General features: G+C 46.3%; 1 protein-coding gene across 4 annotated transcripts in view; it reads left to right on the top strand.

Annotated features, from left to right (window-relative positions):
- Positions 1–25,354, top strand: part of CASP14 (caspase 14) — a 105,656-nt gene that overhangs the window by 15,192 nt on the left and 65,110 nt on the right. Inside the window, exon 1 of one of the 4 annotated variants that reach the window (XM_029606927.1) lies at positions 847–1,387. The exons of the other annotated variants lie outside the window; for them this stretch is intronic. The gene's annotated coding sequence lies outside the window, so the exon portion shown is untranslated. Of the gene's footprint in view, positions 1–846; positions 1,388–25,354 lie in introns of those variants that run through there. 4 annotated transcript variants of the gene reach the window in all.

Raw genomic sequence — 25,354 nt, 5'->3', positions numbered from 1 at the left:
TGATGTGCCTTAATTTGGCTGAAAGTCTCGAAAGTTGAGTCGAGTAACAAAAATGAATATATTTATTTATTTAGCATTTGTTTATATACCAAGGTATAGCAGAAATTGCCTTCATTCCGGTTTACATTTACAACAACCTATTGAGTTAAACCAGTTAGCTAATGTCCTTTTTGTAACTGGTAACCCAGTGCATTTGAGTTGAAGGACACAAAAAGCTGGGATTTCCAACTAATGGCATTAGTTCTCTTCTTGTAATATGCTAGTGCTCTCTTACAATCTAGGGTGTGTAGTAATCTTTGCCTGTTGTTGCTGTGAGGTTTTGGGAAAAAATGTAGGGAAGGTAATCATTTGATTCAGATGAAAAACTGAGACTACGTTTGGTGAGAAAGATGGACAGGTTCGTAAGGTGACCTTGTTGTGATAGAACTGTAAATATGGGGGATAATGAACCAATACTTCGCTGACATGTCTTGATGAAGTTATTGCTACCAGGAATAAGACATTCTATATCAAAATTTTCATGAAGATGGTCTCCAAGGCTTCAAAGGGTGGAAGCATGAGTGCTTCCAACACCAAGTTGATATCCCAGCTTTGAGATTGATGGATGAAGTCTTAGAACTCCCTTTATGAAACATGATACCAGAGGATGGGTTGAGATTGATAGTCCATCCTTGGAGAGATGAAATGCTGCTATTGTGCTGAGGTACACTCTGATGGATGACGCTGCTAGCCCAGCGGCAAATAACATATGCAGATACCGCAACAGCTGTTCCGGGGAACAACAGAATGGGTCTATATCTGATGAACAACACTGGCACAGGTATCTGCCATTTAAAGGCATAATTTTCTCTTATAGATGGCTTCCTGGTAGATACCAGAATGTCCTGAATTTCCGATGACAGAAGAAGGTGACTTAACACCTCCCTTTCAATCTCCAAGCCGTGAGATGAAGAGAGAATACTTGAGGGGTAGGAGTGTGCCTCCTTCCTGAGTTAGCAGGTCTGCCGTGTTCCCCAGCAAGATTGTAGGTTGAATCAAAAATTGAACTAGATAGGACTACCATGGTTGCCTGGGCCAAGCTGGGGCAATGAAGATGAGATCAGATACCTTCGTGATGCACTTTTGGATTGGCCGACTTATTAATGGTATCCGACGGTATGCATAAAAGATCTATCTACGGGATCAGGAACGTATTCTGAGAGACTTGTCTTGGCTCAGGTACAGAGAGCAAAATCTTGGCAGTTTTGTGTTGCTCTCTGTGGCGAAGAAATCTAGACATGGGATCTCTCCTGAAGAGGCTGTTCACTATACTTTGATGCAAAGCCCACTCGTTTGGATAGAAATTCCGGCTGAGTCTGTCCTCTTCCGTGTTTATCATCCTGGGAAGGTAAGTCACTTGTAATTGAATGGCATTATTCTCTGCCCCAGAGCCATAGCGTGCCTATGGCCAATATGGCCACAGCCATAGTGCTGCTACCAAAAGGCGCCATAGCGCCGCCGCCATGAGGGGCCTAAATGGAAAAGCAGCGTAGCCCACAGGCCAAGCTGATGATTCTCATAGGCATTGGAATGGGGGTGCAGCCAAAAACAGAACAGAAAAATTATGCATTGTCCTACTGCCACTAGTGAGGCTATAGCCTCACTAGTGGCAGTAGGACAATGCATAATTTCCTGAATGCTGCTCACGCCCGTGGGGGTGCTACCACACGATCCCCTCATACATTCTCCTTGCTCTTGAAGAATGGAAGGATCGTGGCCTCCCATCTGTCAGTGCCTGATTGACGTCGTCAGGTGGAGGTAGCAGCCTGCGCTGCAAGGCTGCGATCCTTTCATTCTTCAGGAGCAGGGAGAGAATGAGGAGGTCACGGTAGCTCTCCACGGGAATGAGCAGCATTCAGGAAGTCATGCTCCTGCAGTGAATGAGGGGATTGTGGGTGAGGTGTGGGAGGGGAGGGCCTGTTGAGCAAGATTGCTAGGGAGTGGGGTTTCTGGGGTAGGAGAAGCAACTGGAAAGCAAGACTGTGTGGGAGCATGTATGTGGAAGAGTGAGAAAGAGAACATGTGTATGGGAGAATAAAAGTGAGAGAAAGCAAGCATGTGTGTATTCATTTGGGAGAGAGAAAGAGAATGCATGTGTATGGGAGATTGACCCAACATCCTAAAATTGTCATGGATTAGCAGGCAGAGAGGTATTTTGGAAACTAAAAGTTCCTAGATATGGATAATTGGCGATTTTTTAAAATCCTTATTAGTTCTACTTATTGGATGTTATTTGATGTATTTGAAATATTTTATTGATGTTTAGAAAAATTTTATGTGAGTTGTTAATTACTGAATGCTATTCTATTCATTAGTTTTGAATTATTCTTTTTATTGGCATGGTTTTACCATTTTGTTTTATGAGAAATGGTAATGCTTCTGTTTTTTCATTGTTGCAGTTCATATAGAGTTTGGCTTGTTGTGGTTTCCAGTTCTATTTTATGGTCTCTTTAGTCTGTATTTGAGGGTCAATATTTGTTTTGCATTTGTGACTGAGTCAGGTATGCCAATAGTGTGTAGTTTGTTTGTAGAGATCTACAGCAGCTTGGCTTGTTCTGTTTTCCTAATAGGGGTGTATTGTTGTTTTCGGCCTGGTGTTATATTTGCAGTGTTAACTTTCATAAGTATAGTTGTTGCTATTTTGAGTGCTGGCAGTTAGTGTTTTGATACAGAAAGTTTATTGCATTGTAATTCTGTATTTTTTTTGTGGCTCTCTGAGGGTCATGTCCAAGATGCATTACAGTAGGCCTAATACCATGAGTTCAGGGTTTTCTGGTTGGCACCACAGTGCATGTAAATATAACCATACTGTAAGTGATATTTTTACCTCAGAAGACTATGCTTTGAATGTCCTTTTTCATGTAAAATCTGTTATAAATGCATAATTTTTAATTGGGTGTAAGACCCCCTAGGAAAACCTAATACCCTTGCACTGGCCATGGGCATTAATGTAAAACATTTAACAAAGTTTCCCAACTCATGGTATTATGTGTTGAGTAATGGGTGAAGGTGCAGTTTTTCATTTGGCTATAGGCGCCACATTGCCTGGCTATGGCTCTGCTCTGCCTCTTCCCACAGTATCTTGGAACCGGACCGACCTTCCTTATTTATATAAAACATGGCCAATTTCTTTCCTCGGAGTTGGCAAGAGAAGGTGAATATTGCATGTCAACAGATTGATTTGGAGAGTTAGGGTTGTAACCCCATGCAGTCATATCACTGCTGTTTTGAACTGAACCACAGCTGTTGTGCGTCCTGTCTGCACTAGACCCGCTCACTTGCTCCTGCGCTGTCGGGCCCCGAGCCGTCCTCTCCCGCTACAAGTCCTTACAATGAGGCTCGGCTGGTCCACTCCATCATTCTTTTTATAGAGGGTCACCTGGTGCGGTTAAACATGGAGTGGGCCAAGGTTTATTTATTTATTTTATTTATTTTTAATTTTTATATACCGAAGTTCTAGTAGGGACTACAAATCACTCCGGTTTACATAAAACGAAGAACTGCTCAACAGATAGCGGAGCTTTACATGGAACCGTATAACATATGGAACAGTATAACTGGTTGACAATTTAACATAGTGCTAAATAAAGTGATAATATTTTAACTGGTAATAAATAAAGAAATATAATATTTTATATAAGAAGTATAACTATTTAACGTAGCAATAAATATAAATATAGGCAATGCCTAATATATATATGAAATAAAGTGAATTTTTTTTTTTTTAAAGTGAATTTTTGAGCTCACAGATAATTGTCCAGTTGCAGATTCTTAAAAGTAGTACTTTATACAGTGTCCATAGTTAAGGGATGGAAGTCTGTCAGTCATAGTAAGATTAAGCGTCTGGGAAAGCTTGTTGGAAGAGAAAAGTTTTCAGTCTTTTTTTGAATTCTTGATAACTGGGTTCTAGTCTAAGATCTGGGGGAAGCGTGTTCCACTGGTGTGGGCCTGCTGAAGATAGCGCACGTTTGCTCAATGATGATTTTATTTGCGGAGCATGCAGTGTTCCTCTGTATGCGCTTCTGATTGGTCTGGAGGAAGTGTGCGGTTGGAGTTGAGAGCTTAATGTGATGGGGGCTAGATTGTTTGTCGCTTTGTGGATGATAGTGAATACCTTATAGAGTATCCTTTGTTTAATGGGGAGCCAATGTAAGCTCCGAAGGATTGGGGTGATATGGTCTTTTTTGTTAGTGCTAGTTAGAATTCTAGCCGCTGAATTCTGAACCATCTGTAATGGCTTGATAGTGTTGGCGGGAATACCTAGTAGCAGGGAGTTGCAGTAGTCGAGCTTGGAAAGAATGATGGATTGCAGTACTAGCCTGAAGTCGGAGAAGTGAAGGAGGGGTTTAAGTTTTTTAAGGACTTGCAGTTTGTAAAAGCAGTCCTTTGTAGTATTGTTTACGAACTTTTTTAGGTTTAGATGATTATCTAGCCATGCTCCAAGGTCTCTGACGTCAGATGAGAACGAGTTGTTTGTGTTAGGTAGAGAAAGGCTGGAAGAGATTGTGCGTGGATCCTGGGAGACAATGAGCATTTCGGTTTTATTAGCATTTAATACTAAGTTAAGGCTTGAGAGTAGGTTTTTGATGGGCTGTAGGCATTCGTTCCAGTACGTGATGGTTTTTTGAAGGGATTCTGTGATCGGAAGGAGGATTTGTATGTCGTCTGCATAGAGGTAATGGGTAAGCTTAAGGTTTGAGAGTAGATGGCAGAGAGGGAGGAGGTAGATATTGAAGAGGGTGGGTGAAAGTGATGATCCTTGTGGGACTCCTTGCTCTGTCAGGATTGGGTGCGATTCTTTGTTGTTTATCCTTACTTTGTAGTATCTGTTGCTTAAGAAGGAATGGAACCATCTAAGGGCTGTGCCTTTGATCCCTATGTTGGCTAGTTGGTCTATTAGAGTAGAGTGTTTTACCGTATCAAATGCAGCGGAAAGATCCAAAAGAATGAGCAGGTAAGATTGTTTATTCTCCAGATTAACGAGGATTGTGTCAGTGAGAGATAGTAAGAGCGATTCGGTGTTTAGGCGTTTTCGGAATCCATATTGGGCTGGGGATAGAATGTTATGATCTTCCAGATAATCTGACAGTTGCTTGTTGACAATTTTTTCCATCAGTTTGGCGATAAGTGGTAAGTTTGCGATGGGTCTAAAATTAGCTGGGTCTGATGGGCAAGCGTTTGGTTTCTTTAGTAATGGTTTTAGTATTGCCAATTTTAACTGGTTAGGAACTAAACCTTGAGAAAGGGATGTGTTGATAATTTCTGCAATTGGTTTTGAGATGGTGTTTGGTATGGCGATGAGGAGATTTGTTGGTATTGGGTCAGATGGGTGGGAGGAAGGTTTGAATTTTTTGAGTGTGTTTTCAATCTCCAGTGAAGAAGTGAGCTCGAATGAATCCAGGTTTGTGGTTTGTTGCGGCAAGGATGTGAGATGGTGTGTTAGGGTAAGGCTGTTGGATGTGATTGATTGAGTAAGGTTGGTGATTTTTGTTTTGAAGTAGCTGGCTAGTTCGTTTGCTTTGTTGAGAGCTTGGTGGTCTGGGATAGTAGGAGGAGATGGTTTGGTTAAAGAGGAGACGTAGGAGAAAAGAGCTTTTGAATCGAATATGAAGTGGTGTATTTTTTTTCCGTAGAATTCTTTCTTTGTTCTAAGGATTGTATTCCTATAGTTGTTGAGGATGGATTTGTAGATGGCATGTGTTGAAGTGGTTGGGTTTTTCTCCAGCTTTGTTCTTTTTTTCTAAGAGATTGTTTAAGGGATTTAAGTTCGGGTGTAAACCAAGGTTTCCTATTGTCTAGTGTGGGTTGTATGGTTTTGGTTGTAGTTGGGCAGATTTGATCTGCAATTTTATTGTTAATATTGATCCAAGAGGTAGTTGCAGTTGTTGCGTCTGTGAGATCAAGTTGCTTTAATGCATCCGACATCTTTTCACTGAGTATGTCTGGCGAGCATGGTTTTCTGAAGTGGATGGTGGTTTTGTTAGTGGTTTGAGGTGGTGGGTTGTTGATCTTGAGGGTGGTGTGGATAACTTTGTGGTCTGACCATGGTACTGGTGAGCAAGTTGGGTTAGTATGAATGTTAAAGGGTTCGTTAATAAAGATGAGGTCCAGAGTATGGCCTGCCTTGTGGGTAGAACTGTTGATAATTTGAGTAAAGCCCAAATGTTTGAGAGAGGAAAGAACTGTTTGGCAGTTGATGGATTGTGGAGAAGCATCTACATGTAAATTAAAGTCTCCGAGGATTATAGCAGGTTTGTCGGCGTTTATGTGTTTGGCTATAAGTTCTATCAGTAGAGAGGGATCCAATTCTAAGGTTCCTGGTGGTGCGTAGACTAAAGCTATTTGGATTTGTATAGATTTAAAGAGGGAGAATTCTAGTTTGTTGGAGGAATTGGTAAGTTGTAAGGTAATATTGAGACCTTTTTTTGTTGCAAGAAAGAGACCTCCACCTCTTTTTTTGGGTCTTGGGACGGAGAATAAGTCGTAAGATTGTATGGGCAGTTGATTTATGAGTACAGTATCTGTGTGTTTTAGCCATGTCTCTGTAATTGCACAGATATCTGGGTTGGCTTCTATGAGGTAGTCACTGAGGATGTCCATTTTTTTGGAGAGCGACTGAGCGTTGAATAGTGTTAAGGTAAATAAAGAGAGTCCTAGGAATTGTGTTATCGGTGAGATCATTATAGGTAATAGTCTTTGTTGTCGTGTGATGTGATGAATTGCTGGTTTTGTGTGCTTTCTGATTTTGTGCCAGATTTTAGGTATGGTGCAGAGGTGCATTGTTGTGGCTCAATTGGTTGGGAACAGTGGTGTAAAGTTGAAAATGGTGCAATAGGTATTGGAGACGCTGGGTGAATGGTGTCTAGGTTGGATGATTGCTGGTGAGGCTAGATGAATGCTGTCGATGTTAATTGATTGTTTGTGAGGCTGGATGATTGCTGGTGATGTTAATTGATAGCTGGTGATGCTGGGTGAATTGCTGGTGAGGCTGGATGATTGCTGGTGATGTTAATTGATAGCTGGTGATGCTGGATGAATTGCTGGTGAGGCTGGATGATTGCTGGTAATGCTGGATGAATGCTGGTGATGCTGGATGAATTGCTGGTGAGGCTGGATGAATGCTGGTGATGCTGGATGAATTGCTGGTGAGGCTGGATGAATGCTGGTGAGGCTGGATGAATGCTGGTGAGGCTGGATGATTGCTGGTGAGGCTGGATGAATGCTGGTGATGCTGGATGAATTGCTGGTGAGGCTGGATGAATTGCTGGTGAGGCTGGATGAATGCTGGTGATGCTGGATGAATTGCTGGTGATGCTGGATGAATTGCTGGTGAGGCTGGATGAATGCTGGTGATGCTGGATGAATTGCTGGTGAGGCTGGATGAATGCTGGTGAGGCTGGATGAATTGCTGGTGAGGCTGGATGAATGCTGGTGAGGCTGGATGAATGCTGGTGAGGCTGGATGAATGCTGTCGATGTTAATTGATTGTTTGTGAGGCTGGATGATTGCTGGTGATGTTATTTGCAAGCTTGCGGGTCTGGGTAAGTGTTGAGGAGGCAGGTATGGGTGTGAGCCCTGGAAAATGGGATCGCTGGAAGTAAGCTTAGTTGCTGTTGATGTAACGTGCGTCGGTTAAAAGCCGGGGTGTGTGGCAGACACACCCCGGCTGGGGTGTAGGTGGTTTCAGTTTGTGCTCCGGTTCACACGAAGGGGCACACAAAGGGGCAGGCCCCTTTGTTGCGCTCCTTAGGCGCGCGACGCCTCGAGCGGTTTCAGCCCTTTAAAGGGCTCTGGGAAGGCGTCAGGGCTTCCGGGGAGGGCTTACCCGTTCCTGTTTCCTGCTTCCGTCCGCTTTGGCGCCACTGGGTTTTTTTATTTTTTTTCTTTAAATTTGTGTTGCCTTGGAGGCCTCGCGAGAGGCTTGTCTCCGGTCCACCTCCCTAACAGGGTGTGGAATTAAAGCCCAGCCGGGCTGTAGCTGGTTGGCTGGCTTCTTGTTGTGGGCGGGCCTTGGCGCGATTCGCGGTTTTTTTTCTTTCTTTTCGCCGCTTTTCTTTAAGCGGGTTGGGCCTCGTTGTGCGCGGCTTGCGTCGGGGTCCCCCGGGTGGGGAGGCCGAGTACTGACCTGACCTTCCCCCGGTGGGGCTCCGGCGCCGGTCGCGCAGGTCTACGGTCGTGGCGTGGAGAAGGGGCGAAATGGCGCCTGCAGCTTTGCTTTAAAGCCCAGCCGGGCTGTAGCTGGTTGGCTGGCTTCTTGTTGTGGGCGGGCCTTGGCGCGATTCGCGGTTTTTTTTCTTTCTTTTCGCCGCTTTTCTTTAAGCGGGTTGGGCCTCGGTGTGCGCGGCTTGCGTCGGGGTCCCCCGGGTGGGGAGGCCGAGTACTGACCTGACCTTCCCCCGGTGGGGCTCCGGCTCCGGCGCCGGTCGCGCAGGTCTACGGTCGTGGCGTGGAGATCATTGGGTTCTCAGTGTGGTAAGAGATAGCTACACTTCAGAATTTGCTCATCCAGTCCAAGACTTGTTTCTGGTTCTGTAGACAAACAAATAGCGGTACAAGAGACACTAGATAATCCTCTAAAGCTGGGGTAGCAGATGAGCTCCCCACCCTCTGGTAGATGCATCTGTGGTTAGGATTAGTTGATGTCCCTTTTCATGGACTGAGTCATGTTACTTGCACTGACATTGGTTGGGTATATTGTGACCATTGGGCCTTGAGGCCCCACTGCAGTCGCCACATGTGAAGGTGAGTATGTGGAACGACAAATGGCCGCCGCCATGTGGCATAGGATGGTCAGTATTTGATGTGCTGATGGATGCGTCTGGGTTTGCAAGAGAAGAGCCTACTTGCAAAATGTTTTGATCCTCTTGGATGGCAGGAAAGCTTTCCAGATAATCGTATTTTATCATTGCTCCTGTGAACTGAAGAACCTGGGATGGTTGAAAGCTGGACTTTTTGTACTTTATTATGAAACCAAGATTTTCTAGGCAGCTTATCATTTGTCATAAATGCGAGTGTAGAATTCTGGACTTCGATAAAATGAGAAGCCAATCTTCTAGATAGGGGAAGATCTTTATCCCCTTCCTCAAGTGGGCCACAGCTACGGCTAGGCATTTTGTGAACACTTTGGGGGCTGATAGTCCAAAAAGCAGGACCTTGCATTGGTAGTGCTGGATATTAACTTGAAATCACAGGTAACGCCATGAAGAAGGGTGCATTGGAATGTGGGAATAAGCATCTTTGAGATACAAAGAACACATCCAATCGTTTGGTTGTAGAAATTGAAGAATGGTTTTGAGAGAGATCTTGAAATTTTCCTTCCGCATCAATTTAAGAGCCTGAAGGTCCAATATGGGACAGAGACCCCTACTCTTCTTCAATATGAGAAAGTATAGGGGCTTGAAACTGAAGCAGTTTTATCTTCTGCTTGGAAACATCAGAGACCCTGCAAGGACTTTACTGAATGAAGAATAACCATTGATGCATGAGGGAAGATGTTATGTTTGCCACATCCGACATATCTGAAGCCAACAGCAACTCTGGCATTAACACGATTTGTGGATCCTGATGCCATTGCTCCTAATTGACTCCCTTATTAATTCCTTTCCCCTTATGCTTCAACATGTGCTGTTTAAGCATTGAATGTGTCGACGACTGATACATGAGTCGACTTTGTCTTATGCGTTGACTGTGTCACACTGCATCATCTCGCATTGTAGGCATCTAATACACCACCTCCAACTTTGAAGGGTTGCATTGTACATCGGCGGGCACTGTGTTTCCCCGACTCCTGGTGCTCTTAGGCGACAGTTTCAATTACACTTTCAGCCTCTTATGGGGTTGTGAGGCGGCTTTTGTGGTCTTGAGCTCTGTGGGAGCTTTCCCACTTGGCTCTGTTGATCTGTAGCGGACATCAATGACGCTCGCTTAAGCTGAGTAGGCCACTGGTTTTTAGGGCTGGGAGAGGAATGTGTGGAATGATGTTCCGGGTTGGGGCGTAGGAGACAGACAAGGCTCTCTTTCTTGCTCCCTCAGCCTGGCTATCTTCTCAGCCCGTTGTCTTCAGCTCTTGGCAATATTCTATCACAATCACAACAGGATGTCTGGTCGTGGTCAGGCCCCAGGCACAGGTAACAATAATTATGTCCGTCGGTGACAGACAATTTTGCCACACTGGCAGTATTTGAAGTCCGGGGCCTTCAGAGCCATAGGAGGACTGAAAGGTGCTGTTTGGAGTTCACCAAAGTGAAATAGAAAAGGATAAGAGGAGATATAAATAGACGTTGATCCATGCCTCTGTGAGCTGCATGGGAAAAAACAGAACTGAGGAGACCAGGCAACCAAGTGGGACCCACCGCCCAGCCACACAGAGCAAAGCTCTATATATCTTGAGAGAAGCTCCGCCCCCAAGCCGCCCAGAGGACATCCCAGACAGCATGGCTAATTCAGCCTGCTTATCAATGTGAAAAAAATTTATACTACTGCCTGTATGCCCTCTAACCAGGGGCTTCTAAGGGAGAACAAAGATTCAGTTGTCCTTAACCAAATAAGACCAACATGTGGAATCAACATGTAGAGGTAGGCTAAATGCAGCCCCTTAAAATACAGGCTCTGAATTACAGGTCGCAACAGCTACTTTGAATTCCTGGATCCAAAGGACCTGAGAGTTCTAGTAATCTGGAAGGGTGCTGATTTGGTCTGGCTGGACTCAAAAGAAGTTAGCAGGTAAGACCAAATTTCTCCTTCCTTTTCATCCAGCCAGACCAGTAAAGATGAATGGGATGAACCCAAGATATCCCTCATATGAGAGAGATACTGCCAGCTCTGCTCTCAAGGCACCTCAGCGAGAGGCTGCCTTTTCCCTGGCTTGACATCTACATAAGATTTGCCATACTAGTTCAGATCAAAGGTCCAGTAAGCTCAGTATCCTGTTTCTAACAATGGCCAATCCAGGCAAAAGGTTCTTTTTTTTTTTTAAATGTATATTCCGCTTTTTAGCACATCATCTTCAAAGCAAATTACATTCAGGTACTGTAGGGACTCAGGTAAATAGATTCCATTCTGTTTGTCTCAGGGATAAGCAATATATTTCCCCACGTTCACCTTAATGGTTTATGGTCTTTTCGTCCAGGAACTTGTCCAAACCTTTTTCAAACCCAGCTACACCAACAGCTTTCACCACATCCCACTGCAACAACTTCCAGAATTTAATGATGCATAGAGTGAAAAAATATTCTTTCCCATTTGTCTTAAATGTTATCACCTAGTAACTTCATGTCCCCTATTCCTCTCTATTATTTTTATAGACCTCTATCACATCTCCCCTCAGCCGTCTCTTCTCCAAACTGAAGAGCCCTAACCTCTTTAGCCTTTTCTCATAAGGGAATCATTCCATCCCCTTTATTAGTTTGGTCGCCCTTCTCTAATTCTGCTATATTTTTGGAGATGCAGTGAACAGAGCTGCACACAATACTGAAGGCGTGGTTGTACCTCGGAACAGTACAGAGGCATTATGATAGTCTGTTTTATTCTCCATTCCTTTCCTAATTCCTAGCATTCTGTCTGCTTTATTGGCTGCTGCCACAAACTGAGCAGAGAATTTCAACAAAGCTATCCTCAATGACACCTAGATCCTTTTCCTGGGTAGTGACACCCTGTGTGGAACCTTGCATGGTGTAGCTATAAATTTGGGTTGCTCTTCCCTATATGCATCACTTTGCACTATGTCCAGTCTCCCAGTCTTGCAAGGTCCTCTTGCAATTTCTCACAATTTTGAATAATTTTGTATCAGCAAATTTGATCACCTCACTCGTTCCCATCTCTAGGTTATTTATAAACGTGTTAAAAAGCAGCAGTCCTAGAACAGATCCCTGGTGACTCCACTATAGTATTTACCTTCTCCATTGAGAAAATTAACCAATTTGCCCTACTTTCTGCTTTCTCTTTTAACCAGTTCTCAATCCACAAGAGAACATTGCCTCTTGTCCCATGACTTAGTTTCTTCAAGATTCTCTCAGTCATCCAGCTGATGAGGTAACAAAGGAATGCAAGGAGCTGCATTGCAGAAATTAGATGGAGCAGTGCGCACTACAAAACCTGAGCTCCGGTAGCACGCCCACAAACCCTTGGCTATAACAAGTTGAGCCTATCACCTATTTAATCCATCATGCTATAGAAGCCTTTGAAGCCGCTTCACCCTTCCCAGAACCACTGAAAAGCGAAGCATTATTTGACTTCCTAAAGTCATTAGTCATCAGATATTTAAGAACTCTGCCTACATCCAGGTGGCAAGGCCGTATCTAGGGCAATTGGCACCCTGGGCAAAGATTCCCCCTCCCCCCTACCGTCTCTCTCTCTTCGGCCACAGAGGGATGGGTGATGTTGGCAGTGCACCTTAACACTAACACTGCTAGCCTTCTGCGCACAATTCCCTTTTCAAAGAGGAGAACAAACATCATTTGTTTAAGATGGAATAGCAAAACCACGTTAAGGCACTGTTGGAATAGCTACTGCCTCTTTAGAGAACCTCAAGAAAGACTCCCTACAGATAAAACCTGTAGTTGTGAAATCCACCAGACCAAATAAAGCAATGTTTCTGGTAGCCATTTAACACTAAGATCCTTAAATGACATCTTCCTGAGTGGCTCAAAAGATTTCAACCAAAAAAATTGAAATCCCAGGAAGAAATGAACAACTTTCCTCCTGGGCAGCCGAATATGCTTGACCCCCGGCCCCCCCCCCCCCCCCAGGAACCGAGGCACGTCTGGGAGAGTTTCCAACAGTTGGCCCATAAGGTAAGCCCCTATTAAAAGGCAATACCTGCCATCTGCACTTTCAGGGAGTTCAGAGCTAAGCCCTTCTCCAAGCCCTCTTCTTACGCACCCAAGATCGCCACTATCCCACCACCAGCACCTTTTCTGCACACCACGCTTCAAAAATTCTTTAAAAAAAACCACCTCATACTCTTGAAACACTAAAGAGTAGTTACTACTCCCCCAATATTCCTTCTTAGTCAAAATGGCCCTTCTAAGACAAAACCCAGACAGGTCCTTCCTGCACTATTGAACCATGAAACCGACCATTTCCTTGGTTTTCAATCCTTTTATCTTGTTACCCCAATGCAACTGCCTGGATATTTAAATAAATAAAAATTCAGTTTTCCATTTGTAACCCATTTTTTGGGAGTGGGGCACACATCTAATTTATAACCTTTGGGGCTAGCTGACTCCAACCCATCTCTGCTTCTGATCCCGGGGGGGGGGGGGGGGGGCAGAATTCTTTTTTCAGGGGAGACTCTCACAAAAACATAGCATTGCACACATCCTCAACCCATGCACACTGTGTACCCACTCACCTCGTCACACCACCAACCCCCCACATCATCTGCATATCCACCCAGTTGTGACACTCAACTCTCCTGCACACCTACTCACCCCTTCACAGCACCACACAACCATGTACCCCACTGCACACCAAGCTGCAACACTCTGCCCCTCCTCCGCAGATCTATTTCCCCATCCCAGCAACTCAGGCCCCTCACACCACAAAAACATGCTCACACATCCCTAAAAACTGTCAACACTTGCCCCGCACACACCAACTTTCCACTTCACACTTCCTACTCAAACCCTCCAGACCACTTGCAATCACTGCATATCACCCATACACTCCCCCACACCTCCACCTGCATATTCCTGCAGACCCAGCTCCAACTCTTAGCCCCCCCTCTCAGCTCCACACCACAAAAATATTCTCACACACGACCCTCACACCACTGAAAACCATGCAACAGTCATCCCTCACACACGCTCACCTCCTCCCATGACATACCATCCATACATGCACTCTCATCTTACCACCCAGTCATAAACCCACCTGTAACACTCACATCATCCACTCGAGCCCCACAATAACATCCACTCCACACCTTCACCCTCGCTAACACAATCACACACCAACAGGCATTATACATACACTCTAATGCCCTCACATAAACCCCTCCCCAAATACATACATCCCACACACAAATCCCATGTGCCATCACATCCCACTCCCACAACCTGAAACCAAAGTGATCATCACAGTGCATCTGCATTCACACCTAGCAATACTCATCTGGAGCAGAGGGACAGGCCAGCGCGCTGCTAAAGTTGATGCAGGCAACTCAGGCAAATATCTGCACTGTAGCAGCAGCAGGCAGCAACAGAAAAGTTTCTGGGGTTTCCCAAACCCCAGAGGAAGAGGCGTGACAGATGTAGAAAGGCTGATGAGGTTTCTCAGGCTCCACCAGCAGTAAGAAAACTAGGCAAGTGGAAAGAGGGGAGGGAAGAAGGAGGAGTATAGACAATAGCTGAAGAGAAGATAGGAGAGGGGGTAAGTTACAGGAGTGAGAAGGGAGGGAGTTGGCAAGGGGAAAGAGGGAAATCATGGACAGGGAGATGGGGAGAGTGACAGTGAAGTTGTGCGCATGGACAGTCTTCTAATTGCCCCCTTTACCTCCCCTTCATACACTCACACCCCGAACACAAACTCATCCCACCCACATAACGGCGGAGGGGAGGAAGTGTGTGTGTGTGGGGGGGGGGGGGGGGGGGGGGAGGGAGAGCGTGCCACACACACACACTATCTCCCAGCCCCAGCATACCCACCCACCCATCTACACTCACACCCTCTACCCCTCCCCCACCACCACTCCCACCCAAACATACACATGGGGGAAGGAAGGAGTAACATGAAGAGTGTGAGGTGGAATGTGCACCCCCCAACCTACACCACTCCTAAATTCACTTCACCTACACCACCATCCTCCTAATACAAATGGGGCGAGATGAGGGCAAGCAGGACAATGTGGAGAGTGAAGGGGGCAACAGTGTTCACACCTACCTGTTCCTCCACCCCCACCCCGATACCACTTGCACCCACAAACTGGCAGGGTCGATGAAGCGAGCAGGGGTGCAGCACCTAGTATGTAAAAAAAACAAAACACACTTGCCACAAAAGGTTGTCTTGTCTGTTGCTGGCCGGAGGGGTGCGCATGCCAGCATTCATGCACACCTTGCCATTCACAGAAAGACCCAACTCCGCAGGCAGCAGCTTCAGAGGCAAAGAGCTGGTGGGACGTGAGGGCATGCATTAGTGCACCCCCATACCTCGCCAGCCGCTAACCAACTCCATCCAAAAAGAGAGAGGCTCCTGGGTTCCAGGCCTTACCCACTGCTGATCCAATCCACCTCCAACGAGCCCTGCTGGACAGCAGGAGCTCCCCAAAGTTTCATCCCATCCCTCACCCCCTCTGGCTAGCCTGGGTGGTTCAGGTGCAGGAGCAATCCCCAGTGGCTCCAACCTCTCTGCTCCGGCAGTTCAGAATGCCTGCTGGGTCAGCCCGAGGCCAGCGCCATTACCTTGTACAGCTGCCATGCAACAGAACAGCGCCGGCCTGGGCTGACCCAGCAGGCATTCTGAACTGCCGGAGCAGAGAGGCTGGAGCCACTGGGGATCCCACCTGCCATAGGGTAAGGGATGGGGGAAGAGGTCAGCCTCGCCAGCCTGGGGGCTGGGGAGGCTGATTTGAATTGGATTCTGTCAATAGGGGATGGGCACAGAACTGTTTTTTTTTTTTACGTTGGGGGTTAGTGACTGGGTCGAGCTGGAGCGACCAGACTTGCTAGGAGCAGACATTACCGAGGTCGTGCTGGGGAACGGGAGAGGTCACAATCGGGCCGATTCAGTAAAAACGCGGGAGAGCGGACGAATGCCAAATGACAAGGTTTCTAAGATCACCATGTTTGTATGCTGTGTTTCTCTTACTCTAATAACTTTTCTGCTTGGTGTGCTAGTGACATGAAATTTGGAGGTTATGTCACATGGCAGACAAGGATGATTCTGATTTGGGTGGTTTTGGGTTTTTTTTGTTTTCTGGATCCACACGTGCACAGGACCACGGAACGGAACGCGTGTCCAGGAAAGTAGACTGGATTAGTTCTGAGCGGAAATGATAAAGTTATGTCTGCTACATTTGTAGCACAGTTTAAACACGACCTCCCCATTTGGAAAATATTGTGTGTGTGTCACGGTGGGGGGGTTGATAATTTGGGATGTTTAGATCACTTGTTAGGACGAGCTGGGACAATGGCCACAAAGGGCTCGTCTCCCTGCCAAGCCTGTCAGCCCACGAATGCAGGCGGCTTGCCGTGAAATCACGTGATTGGAAGGAAATAAAGTAACTGGCATGAAGCCAGAGCTGGGCTCGCAGGCATAGCAATGCAAACAGAAAACTGTGAAATAAAAAAAAACCAAAAGAACTGAAAAGCATTTTGTATTTTTCATGCCAGTGATCTCTTCTTTCACCCACATAAAAATAAATTTAGATTTTCAGAATTCTCTTGCTTTTTACTATCCTGCTTCTCCCCGGGTCCTTAAGATTACCTGGCGGGAAACTAGGTTTAGGCATACCCTGAAGTTTGGATCATTTCAGAAATACATTAGGACAGGACAGGGTGGGTTCGGGGGATTGTCCCTCATCCAAACAGACCCCCTCTTCCGAGCAAAAGAAGTTATTAATGGCACCAGATCCTTTTCAAGAGTGCTTTTGTTAAGCCAGCAGCTGTAAGTTAGAGGAGGGTGTGTTTAGAACGAGCGGTGGCTCTTTGGGATGGGGTTTCTGTTCAAATGCACTGGTTACTGATTGATTCAATGGCAAGTGCTGATTTGTTCAGAACCGTAGCTTGGTTTTTAGAGCCCTGAATGGTCAGGGCCTGGCCCCGTCTCTGCATTCTTCCACCTCACCCACTCCAGTCTGCCCTGAACTCTTTTCCTTTACTCCCCTCGGTAAAAGTGGCCAAGCCTTCCAGACTCCCTCGTGAAGTCTTCTCCTGGTTTATCTCCCACGTTAAGGGAAATTCTGCCTATCGAAAGGTTTCACCGCTGATTTGACCTTTTTTAAACACTTAAGAAAAAAAAAAAACCTATTCAGAAATTGGGTTTCCTAGGCCGGATCCTAATACTATGTTAATTGCAAATTCTGATTAGATTGTAAGCTCTACCAATGCATTTAAATTTATTGTAATTCCCCTTGACACCAACTCTGGGAAAAGGCAGAACATCAAAATGTTCATAAATGAACAAAAAAACCTGGCTTTTCTGCCAAGCCTTTAAGGGTGATTTTTTGCAAAAGTTTTTAACAAAGTATTATCTAATTTTTATATCCAAGAAATAATTGTCACTAAGAAAGTGTAGTTTTTCTACGATACTGAATGGTGTTTTAGGTTTTATTAGTCACTATTTTATAATGTATTTGATGATATATTATTTGACTTGTCTTGCCTTGGAGCACCACGATGGGAAGGCATGTGAGATATGTTGATATTGGTATCATGGAGACCTTCCTCCACCTCTGCCTGGGTTTTGGGGAGGGGACTTTCTTGGGTCCAGTTAGTTCTTTCCATTACTACTAGCCATGTTACACCAAACAGAGCAGAAAAAATATATAAAAATATAAAAAAATTAAAATAAAAAAATCTGCAACTGCTACAGCTATTAAAATGCATTTACATCAAGGGGGATTTAAAGTTACAGCATATGCCCGGCGTGCCACTAAAATGTTATTTTAATTAACACAAACTCTTAAGAAAAAAAGTAAATATATTTTTTTAAAGCAAGGGAAAACAAACTCAAGTTCAAGAGGCCCCTAGTAAATGAGAAAAGATCAAAGATGAGAAGATTAAAAAGTCATGGGATAGGAGGCAATGTCCTGTTGTGGACTGCAAACTGGTTAAGAGAGAGAAAATAGTGTAGGACTAAACGGTTAGTTTTCTCATTGGAGAAGGGTAAACAGTGGAGTGCCTCAGGGATCTGTATTGGAACTGGTGCTTTTTATTGTATTTATAAATGATCTGGGAAGGGGAATGAGTGAAATGATCAAATTTGCAGACAATATTAAATTATTCTAAGTTGTTAAATCACAAGTGGATTGTGAAAACTTGCAGGAGGACCTTGCGAGACTGGAAGACTGGCCATTTAAATGACAGGTGAAATTTAATGTGGACAAGTGTAAAGTAATGCACTTGGGGAAAAGTATCCCACACTGTAGTTACATGATGTTAGGTTCCATATCAGGAGTTACCACCCAGGAAAAGGGCGATTTGGAGGATAATACTTTGAAACCCTCAGTTCAGTGTGCAGCCGTGGTAAAAAAAAAAGCAATGTTAGGCTTGAGGAAAAACAGCGAATGTCATAATGCCTCTGAATTGCTCTATGGCGAGGCAGCACCTACAGTATCGTGTACATATCTGATCATTGCATCTCAAAAAAAGATATAGTTGCATTGGAAAAGGTACAGAGAAGGGCGACCAAAGTGATAAAGGGGATCAAACTGCTTCCCTATAAGGAAAGAATAAAGAGGCCGGGGCTGTTCAGCTTGGAGAAGAAATGGCTGGGGAGGGAGGAGGGGGATATGATAGAGGTCTATAAAATCAAGAGTGGAACAGAACAGGTACATGTAAATTGGTTATTTACTCTTTCAAACAACTGAAAGACTAGAGGACACTCCATGAAGTTAGTAAGTAGAACATTCAAAACAAATCTGAAAAAATTCTCTCACTTAATGCACAATTAAGCTCTGGAATTCATTACCAGAGAATGTAGTTAAGGCAGTTAGCGTAACTAGGTTTAAAAAAAAAAGTTATGCATGAGTTCCTGGAAGAGAAGTCATTAAACTATTATTAACCAAACAGGCTTAAGAAATAGCCACTAATTATCACTGCACAATAGTAGCATAGAATTTATTTACTTTTGGGATCTTGCCAGGTACTTGTGACTTGGATTGGCCATAAGAACATAAGAACATGCCATACTGGGTCAGACCGAGGGTCCATCAAGCCCAGCATCCTGTTTCCAACAGTGGCCAATCCAGGCCATAAGAACCTGGCAAGTACCCAAAAACTAAGTCTATTCCATTGTTGAAATCAGGATACTGGACTTGATGGACCCTCAGTCTGACCCAGTATGGCAAATTCTTAGGTACTTATGATGAAAGCATGCCTGGATTTGTGTTATGACTGTCGGTCACAGACGGCTGCAACCGATGCAACTCACTTCATGTACTACTATACTCTCGTCTCCGGGCCTACTCGCGGCTGAGGCTAGCTGCTACCGCCGTATTCCTCCGGGTACCCAGGACTACTCATGGCGTCTGGGACGCCGCCACCAGCCTCTCCTTTGAAGATCCCTGGGCGGGAACCTCAGGGGTGTCCCCGGCTGATGACATCACCACCTTCGCCCCTTGCTAGCTGACTTGGCAACGAGTTCCTTCGCTACTGATACCTGCTCCTGGCTTCTCAGATCGTGGTTCCTATATCGGTTCTACCTGCCTCTGGATTCTGCTCGGGTACCCGCTCCTCGGGGGCCCTGCTTCCCCCGCTCCTCAGGCTAGCCCTGCGCCTCCCAAAGCTCCTGCCTACCGGCCTTCCTGCTGCCCAGGGTCGCCCCCTTGGAAACACCTTCTGCTCGGCAGTCTGGACCTGCGCTTCCCCGCTCCTCGGGGCAGTGCCTACTTTCTACAACAGCGACGATACCTGCGCTTCCCCGCTCCTCGGGTAGCGCCTACGATCTACACAGAGACTGTGCCTGCGCTTCCCTGCTCCTCCGGGCAGCGCCTCAGTTCTGTTTCAGCGACTCTACTCGGCACCCCTGCTCCTTGGGGTAGTGCTCTCATTTCTCTGCCAGAGATTCCATCGGGCGCAGCCCCGCTCCCTGGGGTTGCCTTCGTCACTACTGCAGAGATTCACCCGGGGCTTCCCCGCTCTGCGGGTTGGCCTATGTCGCCACACCAGAGCCTCTCTCTTGCTGCTCAGCCCCGCCCCTCGGGTCACTCCCCGCTGCGGACTTCCAGAAGTTCCTGTCTCGCGCTCCCCGGGGCCTGCCCAGCGCTTCTCTCTCTCTAGGAGGTTCCTGCTCTGATACATGCCTCTCCAGTTTAGCGAGTATACTGTGGGTTCTCCCTGAACTGTGTCTCTCACCCCGCTCCTCGGGATCCCCCCCCCCCCACAGTACTCCCTTTACTGCACCTGCGATTACGTGGCTGTGACGCAGGACGCTCCATTCCTCTACACTACTGAATCTCCTACCACAGCTGACCTCGCCTCCTGACGGTGGGGACCTGTGGGGCTCCTCCCCACAGGTGGTAGCAAGGGCCCCACGAACCCTAACAATTTGGTTTCCTAGATAATGAGCGATACCTCCTACTTCCCCTTTATCCATACGTCTTCATATAATTCTTTTGGCGTTCAAAGAATATTTTACATACACACATGCAAACACAAATACAATGCTGTACAGCTTAGATATCACTATAATCTTCCACACCAACATTAAAGTGTTCACTATATAAAGCTTAGTTGAATTGCCCATCAAAGTTACAGTGAGGTGTAAGCCGGTCTCCTTTCCCACGCCTCCAACCCTACCTATCCTTTGAGAGCAAAGCCGCACCAATCTCCTGTCGCTGCCCAGGCTCCCCGACTGGTAGGGTCCGGCCTCACTGCTTGCATTACCCCTTTGCAAGCACACTTGCTAACTAAAAGGACTCGCTGCTCATGTTGCTGTGTTTTGAAATGAGGGATTTATCAGCAGTGTAGTTAACTGCATATATTCAGCTGACCCCCCACTGCTGACAAATCTACACACACACTGATATGACTGTGCATATACTGACTGATATGCTCGTGCATGCACAGTCGCAGCAATATAAATACTGTGTATACTCCACTGCCAGCACGCAAGCTTGCGCAGTCGTACCCCTAAGACAAACCACCTGCACACATTGTGTCACAACTAACATTTATGTATGCAAGAGGATTATATAATTTTTGGGTAGGTGTGGCAACACATAACAATGAGCCAGCTTTTTGGCTCGGCAGCAGTGCTGTATGATGCACTAAGACTAAGGCATGTCCCTGCTTCGATCCTTAAGTTGGGACTTCTGCACCCTGAGTTGCCCATGGAGCTGCAGGGGTGCCTTTCACAGCCCCACCCAGTGGCTTATCAAGGGGTGGGAGTGGGGAGCCAAATCTGCAAGTCTTGTGGGGGCACCCAGCAGGAACTAAACAGCAGCAAGATGCAGCAGAGAGTAACCTCTGCTCCGTATTTCCTGGCAAGCAGAAAGGAAGCAGTAGATAACAAGAAGAAAACACACAGACCTCTGGTCAGGCAGCAGCTTAGGCTCCTGACACCTCCCGCTCATCCATTACCGAGAATGGAGTGAGCTAATTACGGGATTAGGAAAGAAGGAAACCTAAGAGCAGACTTTGCCCCCTCCTCTCCTATTTTAAGAAGTATCAACAGCAGAAGGTTTTCTATAAAGTACTTGAAAGAGCAGCATTGAATCCTAAGCCAGGATGATACTAGGGGGAGGGAAACTTAAGTACAAGGGCAGCTTGTCCCTGGGAATTTTAACTGTATAGGACACCGGGGTTCTGCTAATGTCACTTTGTGGTAATCATCCGGGAGGTCTGGCACTGTACTGCTAAAACAAACCCCCAAAAAAGGATTTAATTGCATCGGTGTTAGGCATTTCTACAAGGACCAAGGAGGGGGGCGGGAAGAAGGCACAACTTTAAATATTTGTTCCCGGAAACCTCTCAGTATATGTCTGCATCCTGGGAGTGGGGGGTCGTCGCTAAGGGTGGCGGGATTTAGCGTCCATAAAATAGGGTTTCAGAAGGGATAGTGGTGCAAGCTTCACCACATCAGGACAGTAGCTGCGATGACCAGCCAACCAAATTTCTTTCTACAAGCGCACAGATAACAAAACATAGCAACAAGTCTGCCATACGCTACTCAAAATAATTTACATCACAAACATATTTAAAATGAAGAACAAAATGACAGGGAATATCAATATCAGCTCCCCGATATCTCGGTATTACTACTCCAGAACGTCAGCCCTTAAGAACGACAAGGAACAGACACACACAAAACGGCACAGCAACGCGCCGAAAGAGTGATTAGGCGAGCGGTAGCTAGAAAGAGCCTGGCCTGGGCTTGCATGCACAAACATGTACTTCCTGTATTCTCTTCCTTTGATCTGTTTTCTTACTCAGCTCAGCCTGAAGTTCGCTGACAGCGAGGAGCAGCAGGACACCGAAAGGCACCAGCACATTCATAGCTTCTGTCTTCTCTGTTACTTTCTCTGCTGCTACCGCTTTTATAAGGGTTGCAGGCACCATCCAATTGCCGCGCTCCCCACCTTCTTCACGTCACCGGTATCCTGGGAGAAAGTGCCCAGGTCCGATTAATTTAGGGAGCGACCAACCAATGACTGAGAGTCCTTAGAACAAAGTCAACAGTCGCCAGGCAGACTTGTTTCATAAAGGTTAGACAGGAGTAGGGGATTTTTGCAGTTTTGCTTTTAGTTTCTATTTACGTAATAATAATAAATACAAAGTGAAAGGCGCAAGAGGGCTTAGCTGCAGCTTTAAAAGTGGTTCTAGGAGATCACGTGATGTGGTGGGCTTGCTAGGACGTGCTCCTGCGAGCTCCGGCTGTCTCTCTGGCGATCCCTCCCCATCTTTTGCTTCCCCCTTGTTTTTCTTTTTTTTTTTTTTGCTGGGCTTGTTTCTCTGAATTTTCAGCTTGGCCGGAATCTACTGTGGGCTAATTTTATCGCGCTGTATGGCTACTAGAAATCTTCGGAAGGAGAAAGACAAGCCGAAGCTCCCCCCACCTAAAATGGCGGCTGAAGCGCACGAGGAATCTGTGGAGGACGGCGACTCCCTGGAGGAGAAAATATCCCAAGCTGTGGTAGCGGCGTTAGACATCCGCCTCCATCAACTATCGGAACAGATTGCTGATGTGCGGGCATCGCTCACGGAATTCGACGCAAGGGCGGAACGACTCGAAGGCCGTGTGGGCCTAGCTGAAGATGACATCGGAGCTTTGGAGAAAAAAGTGGACGAGCTGACTAAGCAAGCGGCGGCCAACGCAGAAAAGATCGACGATTTAGAAAATCGTTCCCGCCGGAACAATCTTAGGTTTGTGGGGTTTCCTGAATCTCTTTCTGAAGCCGACCTACCCCGCCTGCTTGAGGCATGGCTACTGAGTATTGTGCCGACTTTGGCGTCCCCCTCCGGGGGCTTGTTGGAGCGCGCTCATCGGGTGGGGCGGCGATTTGAGGGAGAGCCGGCTAATCGCCCACGAGTGATCTTGGCTCGTTTCCTACATTTTGCGCAGCGCTCGTTGGTTTTGCAACACTTCAGGAAAGCCCGGGACCTCACCTATGAATCGCACCGTATCATGATTTTTCAGGATTATTCGCCACGTGTCTCACTGCAACGGAAGGCCTTTAATGAGATTTGCTCGGAGCTGGTGAATAAGCAAGTCAGGTTTGCCCTTATGTTTCCGGCAAAATTGAAGATCATGCATCAAGGGCAGACCAAATTGTTTGATTCGGCGGGGGCAGCAAAAGTGGTTCTAGATACAAAGTATATGTAAAATTTGGGCAGCTTATATTTGACTTTGAAAAATCTGTAAATTTTTGTAACCAAAATAGAAGTTATATTTGAAGTATTAAGGGCCCAAGAAAGCTTGCAGCCTGTAATATGGGTAGCCAGGACTTACACTCCTTCTGCCTCGCCCTTTTACAATAACCACACTTACATCCCCAAACCGCCCCCCCCCCCCCCTCATTTTCCATTCAGAAAATTCACAACACTGTATTGGAATTCAACAGGCCACAGCTTTATAATACAACATAGGTGCCTGAGCCCCCCCCTGTATATGGATCTAGGAACTCAACCGACCATCCTCCACCTCCCAGCAAGATGATCACTACTAGCCCACTGGCCATTAAGTTCCTCCGTTCTTTGACTCATTATCCAGGCCCCCCGCCACCTCACAGCAAGGAGTCCCGTATTTGACAACTGCACCCAGCTGTCTTCATAAGTCACCACTTGACAAGTCAACTCATAGAAATAACAACATTTCACCCTAAAGGCTCGGGCAACCCGCCACAGATCACCTGATCTGTGACCCCCCAAAGACGCGGCCAAAATTCCTACGGAAACATTCTCTCCAAGGCCTCCTGAAATGAATTAAGGAATAAATCAAGCCCAATGAATGACAAGTGCGCACCGTCAGCCCGGAACAAGCCCCCCACAGAGTCCCATGCCCACTCATGACGGATGTGCAACCCCCCAACAGGCATAGCCACGAGCCAATCTGCTGATTGGCCTTTGTACGGCTCCTGCGCCAAATTAGTTTATCCATTCCAGCAGGCCTTGCTATGATATCAGACCAACAAATTATTGCAGCAGGGAACAGAATGGAAACATACATTAAATCCTTACGCACCATGCTGATAAATTGCCTCCCCGGCATCCTTCCCCAGTCGTTACCTCCCAAATGAATGATCAAAACATTTGGATGCCCGTAACGTCATAAACCCTTCTGCAGACATGGGATCAACTCATCCCACTTCATTCCCCTATGACCCAACCATTCTATACAAACACCCCGCCCAGCACAGTCCAATTGAGGCCCATACAGGTGTCCTCATGCGTGTCTGTGAGCCCAAACGATATATGAATGTCCCACAATCCAAATGCAGCGTCGCGAATGATCAGCACCTAAAAAGAAAACATAATTAGGGAGTGCACTGAAATTACAAAGGCCCAGGATGCCTCCGAACGCTTCTGACCTCCAGCGCACAATTCTTTGGTTCACCCCCCCCGACAAACCTGCCGAAGCTGCAGAAGTGAGTTCCAAATTTCCCCATATCTAAACCTAAGGACAGCAGACAAGACCGCAACACCATCTGGAATTGATATTTAGTCAGCGGCAAAACATCAGCGTGTACCAAAAACTGGGCTTTCCCAGGAGCACGCAACTGAGCATATGCCAATATGTTAGCAACCGGGCAAGTGCGTAAACCGGGAATGCCCTTAATGCAACTGAGAGCCCTCTGCCCATTTGGTCAGTTTTTGATCTTGAAATAAACAAGAGCAGTGAAGCGGGGGATAAAGTCACATGCCGCTCTAGCAACCCAGTAGATTCCGCCCTTTGGATGCCCTGGCTACCAATTCGCTAACCCTGAACGCTCCAAAAAACGCCAATACAAACACCGCCCTAAATAGGCAACATTTGTAAGGAGATGTACAAATGCTAGGCAACACATCCCATAATTTCAATAGGTAGTCCCTAAGCCATGGTCGCATCGCCACCAGTCGAATCGGAGTGGGCGTGCGTGAAAAAACATTACTTCCCAGACCCTTTTGCGAGGGGATTGTTAAACCCTCCCTCCTCCAGACTGTTTCCTACACTTGGACGC

This window comes from Rhinatrema bivittatum, chromosome 6, assembly GCF_901001135.1.
Source record: "Rhinatrema bivittatum chromosome 6, aRhiBiv1.1, whole genome shotgun sequence".
In the NCBI taxonomy this organism is placed as follows: Eukaryota; Metazoa; Chordata; class Amphibia; order Gymnophiona; family Rhinatrematidae; genus Rhinatrema; species Rhinatrema bivittatum.
This window is presented reverse-complemented; position numbering and strand designations above follow the sequence as displayed.